Below are 19,619 nucleotides of genomic sequence, written 5' to 3' on the forward strand. Positions count from 1 at the left end.
ACAAGTCCAGAAAACACAGAGAGTCTTAATCACGATGAATCTAAAATGACCCACACCTAGACACATTTTACTTAAAATAGCAAACAATAAAGACAAAGAAATAATCTTAAAGGCAGCAAGAGAGAGAAATCAAGTTCCCTACAAGGGAGCTCCCATTAGACTGTCAACTAATTTATCAGTATAAACACTTAGGACCAGAAGAGAGTGGCATAAAGTATACAAAGTAATGAAAAGCAAGGGGCAGAAACCAAGACTACTCTATCCAGCAAGGCTACCATTCAAATGAAGGTGAAATAAAAAGCTTGATGAACAAACTAAAAAAAAAGCTAAAGGAGTTTATTATCACCAAACCAGATTTGCAAGAAATGTTAAAGAGACTGTTGTAAGAAAAATAAATAGAGAGAGAAAAACACAGGCATAAAGAATAAAAATGGCAACAAATAAGTATCTATCAATAATAACCTTACATTTAAATGGCTTAACTGTTCAAATAAAAAAACAGAGTAGCTATTGGATAAGAAAACATGACTCACATGTATGTTGTTTACAAGAGACCCACCTCAGAACAAAAGATTCACACAGAATAAAAATGAAGGGATGACAAAGAACCCAATTAAAAAATGGGCAGAGGAGCTGAATAGACACCTCTCCAAACAGGACATACAAATGGCCAAGAGACATATGAAGAAATGCTCAACATCACTAATCATCAGAGAGATGCAAATTAAAACAACAATGAGGTATCACCTCACACCTGTCAGAATGGCCGCCATCAACAAATCATCAAACAACAAGTGTTGGCGAGGGTGTGGAGAAAAGGGGACTCTAATACACTGCTGGTGGGAATGCAGACTGGTGCAGCCGCTATGGAAAACAATATGGTGCTACCTCAAAAAATTAAAAATTGAACTTCCATATGACCCAGTGATCCCACTGCTGGGAATATACCCTAAGAAGCCTGAAACACCAATCAGGAAGAATATATGTACCCCCATGTTCATAGCAGCACTATTTACAATAGCTAAGATCTGGAAACAGCCCAAGTGTCCACCAGTAGACGAATGGATCAAAAAGCTGTGGTACATATACACAATGGAATACTATGCAGCGGTAAGAAAGAAAGATCTCTTATCCTTTGAGACGACTTGGAGGGACCTGGAAAGTATTATCCTAAGTGAAAGAAGCCAAGCAGAAAAAGACAAATACCACATGATCTCACTTATATACGGAATATAATGAACATAACAGTCTGAGGAATACAGTAGACTCAGACACATGGAAGTAGGGCACAGACTGACATCCCTCAGAAGAGGGGATGGGGGGTGGGGGGGTGGGAAGAGATAAACCACAGAACTTATATGCATGTATGCATGACCAATGGACATAGACAACTAAGCCGGGGACAGGGTGGAGGGAGGGTGGGGTGGGGGGTGCCAATGGGGTAAAAAGGTAAAATATCTGTAACAAAAAAATAAATAAATAAACAGAAAAAAAAAAAATGAAGGGATGGAAAAAATTTTTCTGTGAAAATGGAAATAAAAAGAAAGCTGGGTTATCAATACTCATATCTGATAAAAATAGACTTCAAAATGAAGGCTATAACAAGAGACAAAGAAGGCCACTTCATAATACTAAAGGGTTGAAACAACGGTGATATAACCCTGGTCAACATATATGTACCCAATACAGGAACTTTAAGAGAGATATCAATGGTAATACAATCATAGTAGGGGATATAAACATCCCACTGCCATCACTGAATAGATCTTCTAGACAAAAATCAACAAGGAATCAGAACACTGACCCTAAATGACTCACTAGAACAAATGGATTTGACAGTTACAGAACATTTCACACCAAAGCTACAGAATATACATTCTTCTCTAGTGCACATGGTACATTCTCAAAGATAGACCACATATTAGTACACAAATTAAGCCTATACAAGTTCAAAAACATTGAAATCATATCAAGCATCTTCTCAGATCACAATAGCATAAAACTAAAAATAAACAACAATAAAAACAAAGACATTCAAACAGCTAGAGGCTAAATGACATGTTATTAAGAAATAAATGGGTTACCAATGAGATCAAGAAAGAAATAAAAAAAACTTCCTGGAAACAAATGAAAATGAACACACAGCAACCCAAAATCTATGGGACACAGCAAAAGCAGTCTGAGAGAAAAGTTCATAGCACTACTTTAAGAAACAAGAAAAATTTCTAATAATCTAACCCTATAACTTAAAGAATTAGAAAGAGAACAACAAGAAAAGCCTACAGTAAGTAGAAGGAAAAAAATAATAAAGATAGAGCAGAAATAAATGACATAGAGACTAAAAAAAAACAATATAAAAGATCAATAAAACCAAGAGCTGGTTCTTTGAAAAGTTAAACAAGATTGATCAACCTTTAGCCAGACTCTTAAAGAAACAGAGAGAACCCAAATAAACAAAAGCAGAAAAAAAAAAGGGATGAAGTAACAACTGACACTACAGAAATAAAAAGATTGTAAGAAAATACTATGAACAACTATATGCTAATAAGTTGGACAACCTTGATGAAATGGACAAATTTCTAGAAAAATACAAGTTTTCAAAACTTAATAAGGAAGAATAAAAAAACCTGAGTAGTTTGATAACAACTGATGAAATTGAAGCATCAATAAAAAATAAAGAACTCCAGGCAAACAAAAGTCATGGTCCAGACTGCTTTACAAGGGAGGGGTTTTTTGGTTTGTTTTTTGTTTTTAATTTATTTATTTTTCTTACAGATGTTTCTTTTTTTTCCCCCACTGATTCCCCCCTCCTCCTCCCTCCCTGCCCTGTTCCAAGCTTTGTTGTCCATGTCCATTGTTCATACATGCATGCATATAAGTTCTGTGGCTTATCTCTCCCCCACCCCCACCCCCTTCTGAGGGTTGTGAGTCTGTACCCTACTTCCATATCTCTGGGTCTACCCTATTCCTCAGACTTTTATGTTCATTATATTCCACAAATAAGTGAGATCATGTGATATTTGTCTTTCTCTGGTTGGCTTGTTTCGCTTAGGATAATACTTTCCAGGTCCATCTATGTCATCTCAAAGGATAAGAGATCTTTCTTTCTTACAGCTGCATAGTACTCCATTCTGTATATGTACCACAGCTTTTTTATCCATTTGTCTACTGATGGACATTTGAGTTGTTTCCAGATCTTAGCTATTATAAATAGTGCTGCTACAAACATGGGGTTACATATATTCTTTCTGATTGGTGTTTCAGGCTTCTTAGGGGATATTCCTAGAAGTGGGATCACTGTGTCAAATGGAAGTTCAATTTTTAATTTTTTGAGGTAGCACCATATTGTTTTCCATAGTGGCTGCACCAGCACTGTACTAGAGTCCCCTTTTCTCCACACCCTCGCCAACACATTGTTTGATGATTTGTTGATGGCAGACATTCTGACAGGTGTGAGGTAATACCTCATTGTTGTTTTAATTTGCATCTCTCTGATGATTAGTGATGATGAGCATTTCCTCATATGTCTCTTAGCCATTTGTATGTCCTGTTTGGAGAGGTGTCTATTCAGCTCCTCTGCCCATTTTTTAATTGGGTTCTTTGTCTTCCTTTTGTTGAGTTGAATGAGTACTTTAAATATTTTGCAAATTAACCCCTTATCTAATGTATCGTTGGCAATTATGCTCTCCCATAGAGTGGGTTGCCTTTCCATTTTGGTGGTTGTTTCTTTTGCTGTGCAGAAGCTTTTTAGTTTGATGTAGTCCCATGTGTTCATTTTCTCCTTTGTTTCTGTTGCCTTAGGTGATGTATTAGTGAAAATTCTACTGCATATGATGTCTGAAATTTTGTTGCCTACATTTTCTTCTAGAATTTTTGTGGATTCATGAGTCACATTTAAGTTTTATATCCATTTTGAGTTTATTCTTGTGTATGGTGTAAGTTGATGGTCTAGTTCAATTTTTTTTTTTTGCATGTAGCTGTCCAATTTTCCCAATATCATTTATTAAAGAGGCTCTCTTTACTCCACTGTATGCTCTTGCCCCCTTTGTCAAATATTAATTGAGCATATTGTCTACAAGGGAGTTTTATGAAACATTCAAAGAAGTACTAACACCTACTCTCTTCAAACTAGTCCAAAAAAGCCAAGAGAAATAAACACTTTCAAGATATTTCTACAAGGTCAGCATTATCCCAATTTCAAAATCAGATAGACTCTAGAAAGAAAGAGAATTATAGGCCAACATTTCTGATGAACATACAGGATAAAATCCTCAACAAAATATTAGTAAATCAGATCCAGCAATATATTGAAAAGATTATACATCATGACCAAGTGGGATTTATTCAAGGGATGCAAGGTTGGTACAATATTCACAAATCAAGAAATGTGATATATCATATAAATAAATTGAAATATAAAAATATATGAGCATATCAATAGACACAGAAAAATCATTTGACAAAATCCAACACTCATTTCTGATAAAAACTCTCAGCAAAGTGAGAATAGAGGGATTGTACCTCAACAAAGTAAAGGCTATATATAAAAAAACCTAAAGCCAACATCATACTCAATGGGTAAAAACTAAAATCATTTCCCCTAAGAATAGGAACATAACAAGAATGTTCACTTTCACCACTCTTATTCAACATAGTACTAGAAGTCCTAACCACAGCAATCAGAGAAGAAGAATAAATAAAAGGCATCCAAATAGGAAAGCATAAAGTAAAACTCTTACTATTCACAGATAACACGATATTTTAGATAGAAGACCCTAAAGATTCCTCAAAGAAACTACTAGATTTAATAAATGAATTCAGCAAAGTAGCAGGATACAAAATTAACACCCAGAAATCAATAGCATTTTTATTTATTATCAGAAAAAAAAGCATCCCATTTACCATTGCAACAAAAAAATTAAGATACTTAGGAACAAACTTAACCAAGAAGGTAAAAGACCTGTACTTGGAAGACACATAGGACATTGAACAGAAAGGTAGAAGTTATAAACAAATGGGAGAATATACTGCATTTGTGGATTAAAATGTCCATATTACTCAAAGCAATCTATAAATTCAATGCAACACCTATTAAAATACCAATAGCATATTTCACAGAATATAGAACAAATATTCAAAAAATGTATGTGAGAACAAAAAGACCCCAAATAGCCACAGCAACCTTGAGAAAGGAGAACAAAGTAGGAGGGATTACAATGCCAGTTATCAGATTATACTACAAAGCCACTGTAATCAAAACAGCCTGGTACTGGCACAAGAACAGGTGTATAGATCAATGGAACAGAACAGAGAACTCAGAAATCGACCCAATATATTACGCTCAATTAATATTTGACAAAGGAGGCAAGAACATCCTGTTGAGAAAAGACAGTCTCTTCAAGAAATGGTGTTGGTAAAGTTGGACAGATACATGCAAAAAATGAAACTAGACCATCAACTTACACCATACACAAGAATACACTCAAAATGGATAAAAGACTTAAATGTAAATTGTAAAACCATAAAAATTCTAGAAGAGATGTTGGCAGCAAAATTCCAGACATTTCATTTAGCGGAATTTTCACTGATACATTGCCTAGGGCAAGAAAAACAAAAGAAAAAATAAACAAATGCAACTACATCAAACTTAAAAGCATAAAAACCAGCACCAAAATGAAGAGGAAACCCATTGTATGGGACAACTTATTTGCCAATGATATATCTGATAAGGGGTTAATCTCCTAAATATATAAAGTATTCATACAACTCTACAAAAGGAAGACAGAGAACCCAATTTAAAAATAGGCAGAGGACCTGAGTAGACGTTTCTCCAAACAGGACAAGCAGATGGCCAAGAGACATAAAAAAAAAAATGCTCAGTCACTAATCATAAGAGAAATACCAGTTAAAATGACTATGAGATATCACCTCACACCTGCCAGAATGGCTGCCATCAACAAATCAACAAACAATAAGCGCTAGGGAGGATGTAGAGAAGAGGGAATCTCTGTTAATGGGAATGCAGGCAGGCACAGCCACTATAGAAAACAGTGTGGAATTTCCTCAAAAATTTAAAAATTGACATGCCATTTGACCCAATGATATCACTCCTAGGAATATGTTATAAGAACCCTTGAAACACCAATCAGAAAGAATATATGCACACCTATGTTCTAGCTGAGCTTTTCATAATAGCTAAGATCTGGAAACAGCCCAAGTGCCCATCAGTAAATGAGTGGATAAAACAGCTGTGGTACATATACACAATGGAATATTATACTGCTGTAGAAAATAAGATCTATTACCCTTTGAGACAACATGGAGAGACCTGGAGAGTATTATTCTAAGTGATATAAGCCAGTCAGAAAGTCAAGTATCACATGTTCTCACTATATGTGGAATCTAATGAACAAAATAAGCATGATTAAAATAGAAACAGAGGCATGGAAACATGAAACAAACTGATAAACCCTAGACAGAAGCAGGGAGGAGAGGTAGAAAGAGAGTAACCAAAGAACGTACATGCATATATGCATTACCCTTGGACACAGACTATAGGGTGGTCAAGGCCTGGGTGGGACTGGAACCAGGAGGAGCGGGGAGCAATAGGAGAAAAAGTGGGGGGACATCTGTAATACTCCCAGCAATAAAGATTTTTTAAAAAAACATAAAGAGAATCCAATTAAAAAATGGGCAGAGGAACTAAATAGACACCTCTCCAAACAGGACATACAAATGGCTAAGAAACATATGAAGAAATGCTCATCATCACTAATCATCAGAGAGATGCAAATTAAAACAACAATGAGGTATCATCTCACACCTGTCAGAATGTCTGCCATCAACAAATCATCAAACAACAAGTGTTGGCGAGGGTGTGGAGAAAAGGGGACTCTAATACACTGCTGGTGGGAATGCAGACTGGTGCAGCCACTATGGAAAACAATATGGTGTCACCTCAAAAAATTAAAAATTGATCTTCCATTTGACCCAGTGATCCCACTTCCAGGAATATACCCTAAGAAGCATAAAACACCAATCAGAAAGAATATATGTACCCCCATCTTTGTAGCAGCACTATTTACAATCGCTAATATCTGGAAACAGCCCAAGTGTCCATCAGTAGACGAATGGATCAAAAAGCTGTGGTACATATACACAATGGAGTACTACGCAGCGGTAAGAAAGAAAGATCTCTTATCCTTTGAGACTACATGGAGGGACCTGGAAAGTATCATCCTAAGTGAAACAAGCCAAACAGAGAAAGACAAGTTTCATATGATCTCACTTATTTGTGGAATATAATGAACATAACAGTTTGAGGAATGGAGTAGTCCCAGAGACGCGGAAGCGGGGTACAGACTAACAATCCCCTAAGGAGTGGGGAGGTGGGGGAGGGATGAACCACAGAAGTTATACGCATGTATGCATGAACAGTGGACATGGACAACAATCTGGGGAAGGGGCAAGGAGGGAGGGGGAGGGGGGAATTAGTGGGGGGAAAAGGAGAAACATCTGTAACAAAAATTAATCAATAAAAAATAAAAAAAACATAAAGATACCCAACCTATCCATTACAACCCTGAGAAGAAGTGTGTCAATTTACCATGACCATTTCTTGGCAACATTCTCCCAATGTCCCATGAGTCAAAGGGCAGCAAAGCTACTGCTTCATAAACCAAACCATCATTATGTGTTTCCGCAAAAACGAGTTTTAGCCACATTTGTAAAAGGCAATGAACTTTGGATTACCATACCTTTAAAAAGACAAAATGACGTCCTGCTAGTGTGGCTCAATGGTTGAGCATTGACCCATGCACCAAGAGGTCACCAGTTCGATTCCTGGTCAGGGCACATGCCCAGGTTGTGGGCCAAATCCCTAGTGGGGCACATACTGTAAGCAGCCAATTGATGTTCTCTCTCATCGATATTTCTGTCTCTCTCTCCCTCTCCCTTCCTCTCTTTCTAAAATCAATAAAGAAAAAAAAATGTTTTAATGCAAAATGAGGCTTGGTTCTCAGAAGCAAAAATCATCGATGGTGAAGATGTGTGCGTGCTGTGGGCAATGAACACCAGACTAGAAGACCGGGAACCTGGGTGAAAATCCCAGCGACACCTCTGACCGTGGTGGCCTGGTGGTCTTCCCCTTCTCAGCCTCTGTTCCCTCCAGAGTTGAGAGGATTTGATGAGGTAACACTCATGAAAGGTCTTTTCAAAATGGCTGAAACTTACCAAGAGCTCAGGAAAAGCCTTGTTTTTCTTTTAATGCAAGTCATGATCTGAGAAGGTAGCCTACATGTTGAAGATCTTCAACCAGAAAAGATCAAGACCCGGGATATTCATAAATACCAGGCAGGTGGGCAGGATGAGACCACCCTCCCCAGACCCTTGAGAAACCAGCTGGGCCCTGTCCCACCTCCAGAGAGCCAGCATTTGGTAGAAAGCACGAGAAGACCCAGGCCAGGCCAGGGAAGATTGAAAGCAGTGCTGGCCAGTAGAAAAAGCAGCAGCCTGGCCAAAGGCAGCTATTCACCGAGCTACCCCATCCCTCCTGCCAGCCAGCCCACCCACACCTGAGTTCAGGAGAGATAAAGAGGGTGAGATGACAGATCCTCTGTAAACACAAGCACACAACACACACACACACACATAGCAGTGGATAATTGTGAAATTAAATTTTAAATGAACAAGACTAAATCTTAAAAATCAGAACTAAATTGTTCCAATAACCCATTGTTATTAAACAGTTAAGTAAATGCACTGAAATTCACTAGGGTGCTCCCCACTCAGGGAAACAGAGGCTCATTAGTTCACAGCTGGCTGTGGTTATTGAGAAAGTAATCAAAATTATATCATGCCTTTGCCCCAAAGGGGAAGATGCCTCACTAAATTAAGTACACAGTTAAAAAAAAGGTGTCCAGCCCTGGCCGGTTTGGCTCCGTGGTTGGAGCCACGGCCTGCAGACAGAAGAGTCAGGTTTGATTCCCGGTCAAAGGCATGTACCTCAGTTGCAGGCTTGACCCTCAGCCCCAGTCAGGGTCTCGCAAGGGGCAACCAATGGATGTGCCTCTCTCACATCAATGTTTCTTCTATCTCTTTCACCCTTCCTCCTTCCCACTCTATGGGGGAAAAAGTCAATGTAAAAATATCCTCAGGTAAGGGTTAAAAAAATAAAGAAAGAAGGTGTCTTTTTTCCAATGATACGTGAATGACCGAGGTCCAAAGAACTATGAAAAAGGCGCGTACCATCTAGAGCCTTACCTGAACTGCAGTCTCCTGAACCCCTCTGTGGCCTGGGACACCAGTGCGTCCTGCTGGGGTTCCTCCTCTAGCCTTGACATGAACTCTGAAAACCATTTATTTGCCTTCTGAGTACCCAGTTAAGTCTCCTCAGATGCCTCAGGTTTTTGTTCCACTTTCTGCTTAGCTTTCTCTCAGAAGCACATCCACAACCATTGCTTTACTTACCAACTCATATGCAAACCCCCTCTCAATAGCACAGTTTCTACTGCTTAGTGTGCTTCTGTCTATAGATTGACTTGGGATTCATGTCCACCACTCAACCTCAGTGCTGAGGATGGAGTGTGCTTTCACTTCCTGGGGCAAGTTCTCAGAGGCTGGATCCAAAATTTGACGTGGATCACAGAGAGACAGACATGCTAAACTTCCCAATCATTTCTAAACGTATATGTATTAGAACTTAGTCCAAACAGCTGAATCTGAACCTGACATTTTGCCCTGAATTTAAAGATGGCACATGTCCTCTAAGAAGGGAAGACTTCCGTCACTAGAGGGTGTAGAGAGTGGTGGCCGTGTTCTAGTTGTCTATTGCTAAGAAATTACTCCTACTGCTAAGAAATTGTTAAGAAATTAGAAACTTAAAATAGCAAGTGTGTTCTTTTATCTCCCAATTTTGTAGGTCAGGAATATGAGCAGCTTGGTGGTTCAACTGTTCCACATGGTATCAATAGAAGTTACTTACCGGCACTCAACCAGAAGGCCTGGTCTGGTGGGTCTCTGGTGTGTCTGACACCTTGGCAGGGGCAGTTGGAAGCCTGTGCTCAGCCTATACTCTCACCTGTTCTTACCTGGGGCCTCTTCGGCATGGCAGCTTCAGAGCAGTTGGACATTTTTTATGGTAGTTCAGAACTCTAAGAGTGAGTGTTCCTTTCCAGCTACCCAGTTGCAAGCTGCAGGGGTTCCTAGAGCAAATCTTGGAAATCTTAGAAAGTCCTTTTTACCTCATTCCCTCGGCCAAGAAAGTCACTAAGACCAGACCAAGTTTAGGGAAAGAGATTTAAATGCCACTTCTTGATGGGAGAATATCGAAGCCTGTGCAACCATTTTAATCTATCGCAGAGCCAGCTGACATCCCTTTCGTTATTTTATGCTTGGGGTAAATTCACACAGACCAGTTATTTGCACAATGTCATCCCTCACTAGCATCCAGTGAGGCCATACCCTTTCTGCAGGTATGTATAGAAGAGATTTAGCACTATTTTTAGGCACAGACTCCCTTGGAGCCAGGGTAAGCCCATGGGGTGGTTTTACCAATGAGACACAGAAAAACCTGCAGGGTGCTCTGGAAAGTGTTTGCAGGTAAGGTAGAGACAGGACTGAGGTTTCTTTTTCACCTTCTCCCTGCCTTGAAAGTAGGTTTAGTGTCTGGCACTCAAACAGTCATCTTGTGACCATGAGAATAAATCAAACACTGAAGAGTTACTGACCCTTGTATTGTGAAACTATATTTCTAGCAACATGAAGGAAAACATTTTTTTAACCACTGCATTCATTCCTCTGTCACTTGCAGCCAAGTGCATACAGATGTAGAGCTAAGAGACATGTGGCTGCCGTTCTTGTGGTGCCGTGCATCAGCGGCACCAACAAGCTGCTGCACTTGGAGAAGCATGTACAATCTATGAAAATGTCATGCCTACCTTTGTTCACAAACTCCTGGAAAGCAAGGAAATGCTGTATTGTCTGTTGATGGGTCTCCTCCAAACCCTCACCAAGCAGAGCATCTTGATCATGGGAGGTGTTTATTTTGTTAAAAAATAGGTTGTTTCTAAGAGGACAGAAATAGAGAATCTTCTTTGGGCTATTGGAGAAAAGTTGTAATTTAAGAAATATTGGAGTCACTGTTTTCAGTGAGCATGGGAAAGTCGAGAGGAGGCCTCCCAACTCCCCTCCTCACCCCCACATTATCACCAGATATTCTATATTTAGGCGATAGGGAAACAGAAAAAGGGAGACTGAGAGCGACCTCTTCACAAATCGCTCCCCTGAAAGATTGTAATTTCAAAGGTGTTACAAAAAACCTTTTATTTAAAGAAAAATGTGCTAAAACAAAAGAACCACCCATGTGCTATCTTATCAGGCTCCTTTATCTCCAGGAGGTTTCTGAATTCCACTTTTGACTTTGAAGATAAGTGTCCTTAATTTGCTCAGGATGGACACTGCTGAGTAAAAGCTGACTCACAAAGACATAGCAGATTTGAATGTTTACCAAGAAGAGTATACTCAGAAGAGTATACTGATAGAATTCCCAACTGACTTTATTCTAAAAATGTTTTTCTTAGCTTCTGAAATAAATTAGTTTTATGTTTCTATTAGTCAGAAGCCAGCAAGTGCCTTGTGTCCAACAGTGACGTTTTCTTAGACATATAAACAGGAAACTTGAAGTTTGCAGAACAGAAAACATTCAGAACCATGCCAGTAACTCATAAAGTTCCTCTGTTCACAACAAGCTCCCAGTGTACCCTACCTTGCTGAAAGAGATGTTAAATCTAAACTTAAAAGGGGGGATTTGAGGGTTCTTTTTATCAAGGCTGAAGGTGAAACTGGCAGAGCCTGGCAGCATTCAGTCTTGAGAAAGAGGACACTGGGATCTTTGAGTGTAGGAGGGAGTGATCCTGGAATAGGACAGAGAAAACCCTCCCTGTTAGTTCTTAGAACACCCCCCTCTAAGCACTCCACTTTGGCACCCTCTAGTGGCTGATTTTGTGGTGTGTTCAGGTTTCCAGGAAAGAATCTGATTGGTTCAATTGGCCTTTGCTGTATCATGGCCCCCATCTGTGGCATTTCAGGGTCTCCTCAGGTATGAGCTTTTTTCTTTAGAACCTCCACACACATCTACCACATGTTTTTTCTTCTGTGAAACTCTTCAGGATGTTTTGAAGAGATAAAGACAATATCAGACCCTGAAACTGCTCTCAAATTACTCTCAGTTTCATGGGGAGACTAGAGAAAAATGTGGTCAATAGAGAAAAATGTAATCATGGAAAGTTAAAAGCATTAAGTACTATAATGAATGTTCAAATACAATTTAAGACTGGTGAAGATCATTTCAGTATTTCAAAAAGGCTTCGTAGTGGAGGTGTAACTGTGAGTAGCCATCAGCTGCAGCTAAGTCCTGGCTGGCCACTTTGGAAGGGCAGGCCATATGGGGCTGTGCAGAGAATGTGGGCACGTTGAGATAGATACAGGGGTGCTCCATGTACTCCAACCAGCTGTTGAGGACCTGTGGACACTGTGTCCAGCACTGAGAGGCAAGCAGAGGGTTGTGACATCTGCAGGATTCCTGATGACAGGTCCTACAGGATCCCCTCCCCATTACAGTAGACAGGGAGAGCCCAGGAGTCTCCTCTATTGTCCAAGATGGTGCAGTGGAGGTTCTTACACCAGGCAGGCCAAAAGCTAGGAAAATGAATGGATAGGGTTGGGGTACACCAATAGCTAGAAAGATAAAGAGATGGGGCCTGAGCACACCAAAAACTAGAAAGATACTTAGATTTTTTTTAAAAGCCTTCCCCTCTCTGTCTCTCTAAGAACTGCAAGCTTAAGCAGGAAGAGGGAATGTTCTTTGCGATGGGAGTCCACAGTTCTCCTAGGTCATGTCACCTGAATAAACCTCTTTCCTTTTGTACCAGTACCTGTCTCACTAGTTTGGCTTTCCTTGCAGCAGGCAGCCAAACCCGTGTTTCAGTTACAGTTTTTGGCAACCAAGATGGAACAGCAAGATGGACCTTAGCATATCCTGGAAGGCCCAGGCTGGGGACCCAGCTGCCTGTGTCAGGCCAATCCTAGGAGCAAGACTGTGAAAACTTTCTTGCAGCTGCTAAGTGCTTTTCTCAGAAAATTTTCCTGCATTCTTTTTCAAGGTGTCAGCCACCTGAAAAACTTGACTGGTGAAAGAAAATAGGTGTCTGAGGAGCAGACAGACTCCAAGACTGGGTAATTCAAACTGACGTATACACTGGGGGTCCTCTTTCCCTTCTATTTGGGCTTTATGCCACTTGGGCTTTGTAACACATGGGCTTCATGCCATTTTGTTGGTTAAGACCACTTGCAGTATCACTTGGCAGAAGATAAGACACTAGGACCTGCTTGTGAGCACTCGTTTGGATTAATGAAATTATGGGTCCAAGTTTTACCCACATGTTACCACTTTGTCTGGAGTCTTCCTATGGTTATAATTTTGGGTTTGTACTCTCATGCCATCAGGAGTTGTTCTGATTTGACTTCTAATGGAAACCTCTTATGCCAAATTTTAACAGATTTTTCCATATACAGTTATGATCCAATGACTAAGAAGGAATTGCTCTTCTATTGTAACACTGCTTGGCCTATGTATACTTTAGATTGTGAGGGAAACTAGCCCCTAAATTGTTCCCTAAATTACCACATCATCATACAATTGGAATTATTTTGCCACTTGTCAGGGAAATGGGACAAAATTCCTTATGTCCAGGCATTTAAGTCTTTACACAACAAGGATTTGGCCAAGAAAGGTAACAAACTATTAATACAGGGATGGGAATTGGCTTCAAAATCCTCCCTGATAGAAGAATAGTAAAATGAGGTGATGAGTCTTTAATGCCCTGAACCCAGGACCCAGGATCAGCAGCAGGAAGATTTGCCCCACCAAACACCCCTACTGTTAGATACTCCTGAGATAGCACCAGATGGATGATAGCCCCACCCTATATGATAAAGGAGTGGTCTCCCCTTCAAAAACCCAGCAGGGCACCCTATTTGGCCAGAGAGAATGGGACAATTCCTTAGAGGCAATACCCTATAGGTGGAATAAACCAGGAAGTTCAGCCTGCTGACCACTACTGGGCCCATATTCCATTTTCTATGTCATATTTACTGACCGGAAGAATTCCAACCCCTCATATGGATCATCAGAAAATGGCAGATCTTATCACCTTCAGTTTTGCCACTCATCATCAAAACTGGGCAGACACGCAGGCTCTCCTTAACATCCTGCTAATGGCAGATGAAAGGTGGCTAGTAATAGACAGACAAGGCTAATAAGAATGCTCATCACCTCTATCAAGAGAATCCCAACAGGACTCCCAACTCAGCTGGTGCAATTCCCTTGACAGAGCCCAACTGGGACCCAAATAGTGGAGACCTAGGCTTCCCAAACATTAGAAAGGCGCATATTAGAAGGACTTAAGAAAGGGATGCCTAAACAATAGAGCCTGAATCTGATACAGGCCATTCATCAGAAACCAAATGAAGATCCTTCTGAGTTTATAGAAAAGACCTGTCAGGCTTGTCACAAGCACACTGATGCTGACCCATGGGCATTAGAAATTTCCAGATGGTAAATATGACTTTTTTTCTTTTTGGCAAAGAGCCCTGGATATCAGAAGGAAGCTCTAATGATTAGACAAGGCCTTGGGAGTGAATCCCCAGCTGGTGAGTATAGCCTTTAAAGTTTACCATGACCAGGAAACAAGGAAATTAAAGCAGGCTACCATTCTCCTAGAAACAGTGCAGGGAAAGCAGAGGGGGAGGCGAGACCCAGCAGGAAAAGGGAAAGACGCACGAGGCGCCAAGCAGTGCACCTCTGCCGTGGAAGAAAAGACTGCTGGAACAAAAAGATAGAGATAGAAACCCTGACTGAGAAATGTTAGAAAGGAATGGCAAATCTGGTGATGAATGAGGAGACACAGGGGCTCCCCTGGACACCTGCTGACCTATCACATTTCCCCACAGGAGCCCTGGGTACAATTGGCAGTGGGGAACAAGCTAACTGTCTTCCTTGTAGACATGGACACTACATACTCAGTGCTAAGTACTAAACTGTAAGGAGAGGGAAAGATGGCCAAAGCTTAGGGCTTCTGTCCACTTGCTCCTAGCACAGGACGAGACCTGAGGCTAATCTGCAAAACATTCAACTTGAAAAACCACCTGAAAATAGCTGATTGGAAATACCGAGGGCAGGGAGCACGGAGAGAGGACAGGAGAAGACACGGAGAAGATGAGCCAACTCATGCAGCTGTGCAGCATGGCTGGGAAGCAGGGGGGAAGGTGCAGCAGCGCAGGTCCTGCCCCTGGGAGTGGAGGTACTAAGTCCCACACAGAGATCCCCAAACGAGAGCAACAGAGAAGTGAAGGGGAGCCTACATAGCACTGGGCAGTGGAAATCAGAGGTGGTTCAGCCCACCCAGGGGACTCACACAGCACAATCTCTGGCTTAAAGCAAGTGCTTGATTACATTGGCCTGAGAAGCTGCACTAATTGTGGTTGATGGGAGGGGTCACAGCCAGAACTCCAGACCTGTGGAGTGGTCTGAGTGGATCACCCAGCAGTGAATCCGAGGGGCCAAATATTTGCTGGTAGAACTTTGATGAGAGCTGGTCAGAATGCCTGGGAAGAGAGACGTGATCCTCCCCACCACAACTGAAGAGGAGGTGTCTCTCCCCCACCCATGGAACAGCTCTGGGCTGGAAACAGGCACCCCAGCAGCTGGGCCTGGTGGTGCTAGGGATTCAGACATCTGGACAGGTGGGAGTCTGGATGAAGACCACAGCCAGCAAGAGCTGGCTGTGCTGACAGATTGGAGAGCCAAGCAGGGCAGTTTTTGTCTGTCCTTCCCTACTTGGAGTGGCCATGAAGGAGTGCCAGCAGCCCAGGCAGAGCTGGGGCATTGGATGGAGAGAAAGCAACTGCCAGTCCCTCTTACAAGCTAGAGGCACCCCCTCCAATGCAAATCTGCTTATGCCATCCTGATCAGACCTGACATCCTGCAGAGCCAGTGCTGTGGGGGTAGGGAGAGCAGCCTAGAACAAACCCCAAAGCAAGCCCAGCCTCAGAACTGGGGAAGGCCCAACCACTGGACTGCTTGGGGTCCCGCCTTTCAGGGCGTCAGCCAGGTGACCCAGGTAAATTCAGGGACAGTGATTTACATTGGCCTGAACTAGACAACCGTCCAAGGGGCAGAGACTCACATATCAAGGGTCCAGATTCAACAGCATCAGAGCAGCATCCAGTGAGCTCCACTAATAGCAGATCCAAGGTGTTTCTCTGTCGTGGTGGTGGTTCTATGTGTGTGTGTGTTTTATTTTTAATTAAATTTTTTCTTCTTTTCTTTTCTCAATTTTACTTTCCTATTATATATTTTACTTAATTTAGCACTATTACTTTCTAAAAGTATTATTATGACTATTTCATTCATTATTTTCTAACATTTATTTTTTTATACTTACTCTATTTCTGGTCTCTGCCTTCTCTGCTTTCATATTCTTTTTTTTTCTCCCCTCTAACACTTTTGGTCTCATACCTTCTAATATTCTGTGTGTATGTTTTGTGTTTATTTGTCTTTTAATCATTTTTTGATGCTCTTGCTTTTATCATTGCTGTTGCAGATATTATTTTCAGATCCTTTTTGGTTTGGTCTGGTTTTGCCTTCCCTTCTTTGCTTTCATATACTATTTTTTTCTTTTCCCTCCTCTAATTATTTTGGCCTCACACTTTCTAGTAGTGTGTGTGTGTGTGTGTGTTTTGATTGGAAGCAAAAGCATCTTATCTGATACACACCAACCTGACTACACATCCCAGTGCGCCTCATCAGACCCCATACTACCAGACTGCTAAAATGGTGAGACAAAGAAACAACAATCAAATGAAAGAAAAGGAGGGTTCTGGCTGATTTTGCTCAGGGTTAGTGTCAACAAAGGAACAGAAGGGTCGCAGGGTCAATTCTGGTCAAGGGCATGTACCTGGGTTACAGGTTTGATCCCCGGCCACAGTTAGGGTCATGTGGGATGGAACCAACTGATGTGTCTCTCTCATATTGATGTATCTCTCTCTCTCTACCTCCTCTCCCCATCCATTCCGTTCTGTCTAAAAATCAATGGAAAAAATATCCTTGTGTGAAGATTAACTGAAATAAACAAAAAAAGAAAGAAAAAGAAAGGAGAAAGGGGAAATCACCGGAAAAGAAACTAAATGAAATGGATGTAAGTGGTTTGTCAGGTAAAAAATACAAAGTACTGTTTTAGTGGTGATGCTCAAACAAATTAATAAGAATTACAAGGAACTTAATGAGAATTATAAAGAACTTAGTGGAAACTATATTAGCATAAAAAAAGAGGTAGAAGCTATGAATAAAAACCAAGTGGAAATAAAGTATGACATAGCTGAAATGAAAAATACCCTAGAAGGGTTAAATAATAGATTAGATGAAGCTGAAGACTGAATCAGCAAGTTAGAAGACAAGGTAGAAAAAACATCCAATTAGAGGAGCAAGTGCAAAAAAATTTCAAAGCAAGATGAGAGATTAAAGGAGCTTTGGGACAATGTGAAATATAACAACATTCACTGAATGGGTGTACCAGAAGCAGAAGAACAGAGAAAGGAATAAAAAATCTGTTTGAAGAAATAATAACAGAAGTTTTCTAACATAATGAAGAAAAATGTCACAGAAATCCAAGAAACACAGAGAGTCCCAAAAAGACCCATACCTAGACACATAATAATTAAAATTGGAAACATTAAAGACAGAGAAAGAGTCTTAAGGGCACTAAGAAAGAGACAGAGAGTTACCTACCAGGAAGCTCCCATTAGACTATCAACTGATTTCTCAACAGAAACACTGTAGACAAGAAGGGAGGGGCGTGAAGTATACAAAGTAATAAAAGGCAAGGGACTGAACCCAAGAATACTTTATTCAGCAAGGCTATCATTCATAATTGAAGATGAAATAAAGAGCTTTGCAGACAAAGAAAGGCTGAAGTTGATTACTGTCACCAAACCAGCACAGTAAGAAATTCTAAAGGGACTGTTGTAAGAAGAAGAAGAAAATAGAGAGAGGACCACAGGCATAAAGAATAAAAATGGCAACAAATAGATACCCATCAATAATAACCTTAAATGTAAGTAGCTGAAATGCTCCAATCAAAAGACATAGGGAAGCTAAATGGATATAAAAACATGACCCATAAATATGCTGTCTACAAGAGACACACCTCAGAATAAAAGAATCACACAGGATGAAAGTAAAGTGATGAAAACTATTTTGCCAGGCATATGGAAACAAACAAAAAGCTGGGGTAGCAATACTCGTGTCTGATAATAAACTTCAAAATAAAGGCCATAATAAGAGACAAAAAAGGGCACTATATAATATTAAACAGATCAATCCAATAAGAGGCTATAACCCTGGTAAACATATATGTGCCCAATATAGGAACACCAAAATATTTTTAAAACCTTCTGGAGGACTTCAAAGGAGAGACTGACAGCAATACAATCATAGTAGGGGAATTTAACACTCCACAGACATCACTGGACAGATCTTCTAGACAAAATAATTAATGAGGAAACAGAGATCTTAACCGAGGCACTGAATCACATGGATTTAATTGGTATTTATGGAACATTTCACCCCAAAGCTGAAGAATATACATTCTTCTCAAGGGTACACGGGACACCCTTAGAGACAGATCATATGTTAGGACACAAACTAAGTCTGTACAAGTTCTAGAACATTAAAATCATATCAAATATGTTCATGGATCACAATGGCATGAAACTAGAAATCAACTACTATAAAAACACTCAAAAACAGCATGGCTGATGTGGCTCAGTGGTTGAGCATCAACCTATGCACCAAAACACTCAAAAACATTCAGACACATGGAGGCTAAATAGCATGTTATTAAACAATAAATGGGTTACCAAGGAGATCAAGGAAGAAACAAAAAACTTCCTGGAAAATAATAATAATGAACGCACAACAACACAAAAGCTATGTGACAAAGCAAAAGCAGTCCTGAGAGGGAGTTATACAGCAATATATGCTGACCCCAAGAAACAAGAAACATTTCTAATAAACTATCTAGCCAAACAACTTAACGAATTAGAAAAAGAACATAAAGAAAAACCCAGAGTAAATTGAAGGAAAGAAATAATAAAGATCAGAGGGGAAATAAATGAAACAGACTGAAGGAAAAAAAACAAAACAAAGAAAAACCGCAATACAAACGATCAATGAAACCAAGAAACTGGTTCTTTGAAAAGCGAAACAAGATTGATCAACCTTTAGCCAGATTCAATGAAACAACGAGAGAGGACCCAAATAAGTAAAGTCAGAAACAAAAGAAGTAACAACAGAGACCACAGAAATAAAAAGGATTGTAAGAAAATACTATAAACAATTATATGCCAATAAATTAGACAACCTAGGCAAAATGGATAAATTCCTAGAATTATACAGTCTTCCTAATCTCAACCAGGAAGAGTCAGAAAACCTGAACAGACCAATAACAACTAAGGAAATTGAATCACTATCCAATAAAATCCCAGCAAACAAAAGCCCTGGT

The sequence above is a fragment of the Molossus molossus genome, unplaced genomic scaffold, assembly GCF_014108415.1.
Source record: "Molossus molossus isolate mMolMol1 unplaced genomic scaffold, mMolMol1.p scaffold_m16_p_15, whole genome shotgun sequence".
Classification (NCBI taxonomy): Eukaryota; Metazoa; Chordata; class Mammalia; order Chiroptera; family Molossidae; genus Molossus; species Molossus molossus.